Source organism: Phascolarctos cinereus, unplaced genomic scaffold (genome assembly GCF_003287225.1).
Source record: "Phascolarctos cinereus isolate Bilbo 61053 unplaced genomic scaffold, phaCin_HiC Scaffold_5;HRSCAF=322, whole genome shotgun sequence".
Classification (NCBI taxonomy): Eukaryota; Metazoa; Chordata; class Mammalia; order Diprotodontia; family Phascolarctidae; genus Phascolarctos; species Phascolarctos cinereus.
The window spans coordinates 167,755,664-167,761,913 of NW_027555958.1; the positions used below are offsets into that span (position 1 = coordinate 167,755,664).

At 40.8% G+C, this 6,250-nt stretch overlaps 1 pseudogene; it reads left to right on the forward strand.

The window, feature by feature from the left end:
* Window positions 1-2,413: 2,413 nt before the first annotated feature.
* LOC144457648 (ETS-related transcription factor Elf-3 pseudogene) lies at window positions 2,414-3,247 on the forward strand (annotated as a pseudogene).
* The last annotated feature ends 3,003 nt before the right edge of the window (window positions 3,248-6,250 follow it).

Consider the following 6,250-nt stretch of genomic DNA (forward strand, 5'->3'; position numbering starts at 1 on the left):
CGTGCTCCTGAATGCCCTTCACTGTAGCAACCTGGGTATACTTGCAAACTGATCCCCTCCTAACAAAGATTACCATATGCACAAATAGAATTTGGTACAATAACAGTTCTCTTATAGAGTTCATATTATTCTGACATGATGCCTTAGCAAAGATATGGCTTTAGAACAAATGAGGTAGGTACATTTTACTTGTTTTTTTTTCTTTTCAGAATTTTCAAATGCAGAAAAGATTGAGATTTCTTTTGAAGTATATCAAATAACTTCTTCCTCCTCTTCCTCCTCCTCCTCCTTTTCTTGTTCTTGTTCTCTGCTTTTCTCTTCCTTCCTGATGGGGGCAGGGCCCAAGCCAAGATCTTCAGCTTCTTGTACCAAAGGGAATCTGACTCCCGTTTGTCTACAGGCCCCAGAACCTCATCTCCCTTTGAAAGCCTTAGCTTACCTTTCAATCTTATTCAGATGTGCCTTTGCCCCTCGACTAAAAGAATCTGGCTCCCTTTTGTCTGACCCCAGAAAGGCCTTACTCTGGTCTCCAACAGTTCCTTATCTACTCCCCTTATCTCCCTTTGAAAGTCCTAGCCCCACCCTTTGATCTTGTGCAGATGCCTTTCAAACTTTGCCTTCCTGTTCCCTCCATTAGGTATTCCCATTGTCTGTTCAATCTCCCAGACCTCCCCAATTAGAATTCTTACCTGGACCCTTTTCCCAGCCCCTTCTCCAGCCTGCCCAAAGTTACTTCAGGGTATAAAAATCCACCCTGGCCCCCATTCAGACGCTGAGAATCTCAAGCTCAAAAGGCTGAGACTTTCTTATGCCCGCTTGTCCTTAGGGGTGTTACCTGGCCTATGTGATTTATCACTAATAAACTTTTCCTCTGGCTGAAGAAGATTTGAATTGAATTCATGCAGGCAGGGCCTGGTATCACCATTGTGTTTGCAGCACCCCAAAAGTCCTAGACCTCTTCATTCCCTTCCTTCCTTCTTATGCTTTCACTGGTATTGAGAATTCCTATTGTGAAAACTTCCTCTACCTTTCCACCAATGTAGATCATCAACTCCTCCACAAGTTATAGTTTTGCAGAGTTAATGGTGAATGTGGTGGGGGAGTACTAAGGTTAAGGGACCTGCCAATGGTCACACTGTTACTGTGTGTCAGAGGTAGAATTTTTCATTCATGTCTGATTGAACCCATTGACTTTAACAAACTTTCCAATAATATTTACAGGGGCATATGAAAATGACAAACCCAACTAAAATATCCCTGCTTCAAACTCAGATTATTTGAATTTTGGACATCACTTTGATCCTCTGATAAAAAGAGATTTACCACCGAACTTGCCACTGAATCTAAAACATATGTTCTGTGGAAGAAACAGTAAGAGCCATAGAGTTAACCTTGGAGAATCCTCCTAACAAAAAATTGAGCACTTAAGTAGTTAGTGATTTCTTCCACATTATATAAAACATCTGAAAGCAATAATGACAGAGATATAATCTTCTTTAAAAAGATTCTGGCCTTTTCATTTTCCCTTCAGCCATGATCAGAGTTTATACATAGAGAGGGTATGTAGGAGATAGATGCATTACTTTTATGCCATGGGGCCATTTATTTTATTATAAGTTCTTTTTCCTGTTTTCTATTAGCAGTCATTTTCTTTCATGGAAAAGAGCACCAGAAGAAGCTTTGTAGATGAAGGAAGTATTGCTTAAAATATCACAAAAATGAGTGGGACTGGATCCTTACAAAGGGATTTGTAGTAGGATAGAGCAAAGAGCTTAGCATAATCATTTTGTTCTTCTGTTTTACTAACACTGTTAGATCAGTGGAAAGGAAAATTTAAAGACTGTTTCCAGTATTTGAAAGACTGTTTCCAGATTCAAAGTATGCTGCTCCTTGATTTATTTTCTTTAATGTTTTTATTCATTAAAGATGGCTCACATTTGTGGAGCAAGGCACAATTCATGCCTGAATTTGCTTTGCAAGAACCAGGCCCATTTTATCTCCCCTTCAAGGTTTAGTTTACAATGAGAGATTGGGAACTTTTCTTCTCTAATGCTATCAGCTCAAGTCCCCACTGGTTGAATTCTTCTCATTGGTTGTGTCCCTCCCTCCTCCCACTATCCCCCTTAGCCATTCTGAGTGCTAGCACTTCAGTTTTATTTAGCCACTTAACACCAATTATCTTTTTTACAAAGGAATATTTACTTTGAAGATAGAGCAATAACAATAGTACAAACATCCCCCCCCCCAATGCCTCAGGGGTGCATTTTCCCTTATACCACTTAGGTCTTTAGAAAGTGGGGTCAGCCCTAGTATATTTTTAAATACCATTAGTCTATTGGCTTCCAGGATTACCCACTCTTGCTGGCTACCTTGCATCCTTTGTGTCCTGGCTTTCACTCTGGGAGGGAACTTCATGTCTGCATCCTGTGAGATCAGCAACATTTTCAGCAACTATATCAGTGTCATGTGCCAGGCAGAAGACCCAGCTCTGCCTTCATCAACCACCTTGGGTGGCGATGACTTGGTGCTGACCCTGAGCAATCCTCAGGTGCCCCTAGGGGGCACAGCATCTGGCATAGCTGATGAGCTAAGCTGGATCATTGAGCTCCTGGACAAAGATAGACTCACCTCTCAGGATATCATGGGGGACTTGATCACCTTTAATCAGGACAGCCCCTGCAACCAGGATTTCTTGGATGACTCAAGGTTGGCCAGTCTGTATTACCCAGATAACAATGGGGCAGGGGCTTCTTCAGGTGTGTCCACTTCAGGGACTGGAACCTTTCAAAGCCCCTGCTCAGACTCCAGCAGAAGTAACATGGATTTAGATCCCATAGACAACAAATTCTTCTCTTTTTCCAGTCTTAACATCTTTGACTATACGAAAGGGGACCTGAAATATGGAAAGAGGAAACAAGGACATCCCCAAAAGCTGAGCAAGATGGTCTGAGAATGTTTAAAGGGCAAGAGGAACAAATGTAATCCAAGAGATACTCACCTGTGGGATTTTATATATGACATGCTCATCCATCCAGAGTTCATCAAGGGCTTCATGACATGGGAGAGGCAACATGAGGGTATCTTCAAGTTTCTTCAATCTGATGCTGTGGCCCAGTTGTAAGGTGAGAAGAAGAAAAATTATAGCATGCCATATGAGAAACTTGGCAATGTCATGAGGTACTTCAAATGAAAGATCTTAGTGATGAGGTCTAGAGGTTTAGGGTGCTGGGACCCCCCAAGATTGTGACACTGGCCCTGCCTGAATGAATTCAACTCAAATCTTCTTTCAGCCAGAGAAAAGGTTTATTAGAGATAAATCATATAGGCTAGGTGATGCCCATAAGGATGAGCGGGGCATGAGAAAAGCTCAGCCTTTTGGGCATGAGAGGGTCTCAGCATTTGAATGGGGGCCAGGGTGGATCTTATATACACTAAAGTAACTTTGGGTGACCAGGGGAGGGTTGGGAAAAGGGTTCAGGTGAGAATTCCTTTGGAAGGTCTGAGAGATTGAATAGACAATGGGAATAGATAATGAAGGGAACTGGAAGGAAGTTTGAAAGGCATCTGCATAAGATCAAAAGGTGGGGCTAGGGCTTTCAAAAAGAGATAAAGAATTGTTTGAGACTACAGTAAAAAAAAAGTTTAAGGGTTTTCTGGGGCTGTAGACAAATGGGAGCCAAACTCTTTTGGTCAAAAGGGGCAACTGTCTCGGCTTCTGAAACTGAATGATGGGCCTATATGTCATCATTAGGTCAATGGCCAGAGACTAGTCTATAAGTTTGGCAAGAACTCAAGCAGTTGGACAGAGGAGGAGGTCATTTTAAGATAGAGGTGAGCAAGAGATGGATCTAGGACCTTGGGTGAGCAATGAGCTTGCCTCTGCACCAGAGACTTATTCAGATATCCCTGGACCCCAGCCTTCCAACCTCCTTCAGGGGGCCTTGTTGGTGATGGAAGTCAATGGGTGTGCCCCAGGGGAGTGGCATTGGATTTTGGCCTGCCATCAGTTTATTGTCAACAGTTGTCATGAGTTATGGAGATCATAGGCCCCTGTCTCCTTTCTTTCCTCTTGGAATTACAAACCCTCTGAATGGACTGAAGTTGTGGAGGTCTCTCTGAGCTGGGATCCTGGAGGTCAAAGGGGAGCCAAAGACCCTCCTTTCTAAGAGCTCTGGATTGGTACTATTTGGGGGGTAATGAGTAACCTCTGAAGAAGGCCACAGAGAGGGGATCTACCAGCACCTTGCCTCCAGGCCTGCACTTTTCCTGTGCTTGGACTCTGGGTTATGGCTTGCAGCACATACTAATTCATGTGTTATAACTATGTAATATGTACATAGAGATAATTTCTTTCAATGATACTCTTCCCCAAACTCCTTGATCTCTGTGTGTGAAGACAAAGACCAAAGATAATTGTTCTGAGGCCAGTAACTATAGAGACTTCAGCTATAGCTATTCATGGCCCTCTCCTGGACCAAGGTGGATTCAGTTCTTCCTTTTCCTGTAAGGGCTGGAGTGTTGAAACTAGTCTCCAGTATTCCTGGTCACTCCACTTGTCTCCAGAATGGATCAAAAAGAGTTGCAATAAAGCATCTCCTGGGGTTTTGTTTCAAAAACAAAGTACTATTAATTCTGTCAAGTTCCTGTTCAAATGTGATGTCATTGCCAAGAAGTCACCACTTCAGATGCCACTGGACTAGATACTGAAAATTACTCCTTACTAGTCAGTGTATTGATGCTGGGCTGACTGCAAAATTCAGCACAGACTTCATTCCAGAGACTGGGGCTCCTAGTGCTCACTCTGACCTGACCTTCTGAAACTCACAAAGTCAGAGACTGCAGACAAATCTCCTTCACTTAAAATTGAAAAAAAATCCTCATAAAACACTGAGTCAGACAAAGAAATGAGGCCATATTCACTGGACCATGTGTCGGCTTTAGAGGGAGAGGGCCCATGGCCTCTCTCCTTCCATCATTATCCCATATAGGACTCCATCAGAAAAGCAGTCAACACAAAGACAGTGATCTACCAAGAGAGGGGCAGAGGCTAATGCTTTTTTTGAATATCTCTTCATCCAATAAAAGAAACTTATTTACCACACAGTTAGCTAAATGGAATCAGTGACAGAATGTCTATGTCTATTCCATATTTTTTACAAGACAATTCCATTATTTTCATCATAACTCTCTTGAAAACAAGATCTGCATCCTCCCCCATGTGGGGATTTGCATTAAATGATATCTGTGCATTTTGTCAGTCTGTCATTACATATATTTATAGCTAAATTAGAAAAATCTTTGCTTTTTATTTTATCCCAATTGTTATAGAACAATTAGAAACAATCGTTTGGTGAAAGGCTTCTCATTTTGTGTGTGTGTGTGCGTGTGTGTGTGTGTGTGAATTATTATAGGAACAATTCAATAACCACATACTTTTAAAGCATCAATTAGTCTACCAACAAACTAATAGGTGTGTGGCTATAAAATTTTGGAATCAATATCACAAGGTAGATATAAAAATCAAATCAGCCTTGTTATTCTCCATCTCTCATTTACTTGTTATGCCTCACACAACAGAATATGCGCTTCCAGTTTAGTTCAGGAACAGATAACCATAAAAAGTAATGACACATCTGTTAGATAGGTATACAAATCATATGTCTACCTGATTCCTCTTTGTAGCTTATTATAGAGTATACTACTGAAGGCAGTGTATGTGAATCTTTAAACCTCTGAGGGGAATACAGTATGTCTAAAATAATAACTTAATATTTAGGAGGTAATTTAATATTTAGTAAGTATCCTAGAGAAGTTAGAAACCCTTTGTTTAATTACACTTATTTTAATTATGAGCCATTGGTGTAAATCCAATCCAATCCAAAAGAGATATTCTGATAGACTGTAAACTTCTTAAGAGTAGGGATGGTTTCAGCTTTTATATTTGTGTACTTACTGCCTAGACGAGTACTGAGAAAATAATAGGTGCTTAATAGATGCTTGCTTGATTGATTCAAAAATTGTTTTGAATAAAGGAAGCATCTTTGGAATGAGGGCATAGCCTCCCAGGATGATTACTTTATAATAAGTCCTTTTATGACTGACATGTATTTACTTTGTGTATATTTGATTTTTATGTGTAAGTCTAAGTCCCTCCCTCCAGTAGAATGTAAGCTCCTTGAGGGTAAGAATTATTTAACTTTTGTCTTTGTATTCCCAATGCCTTCTTATCTGTAAAATGAAGATAACAACA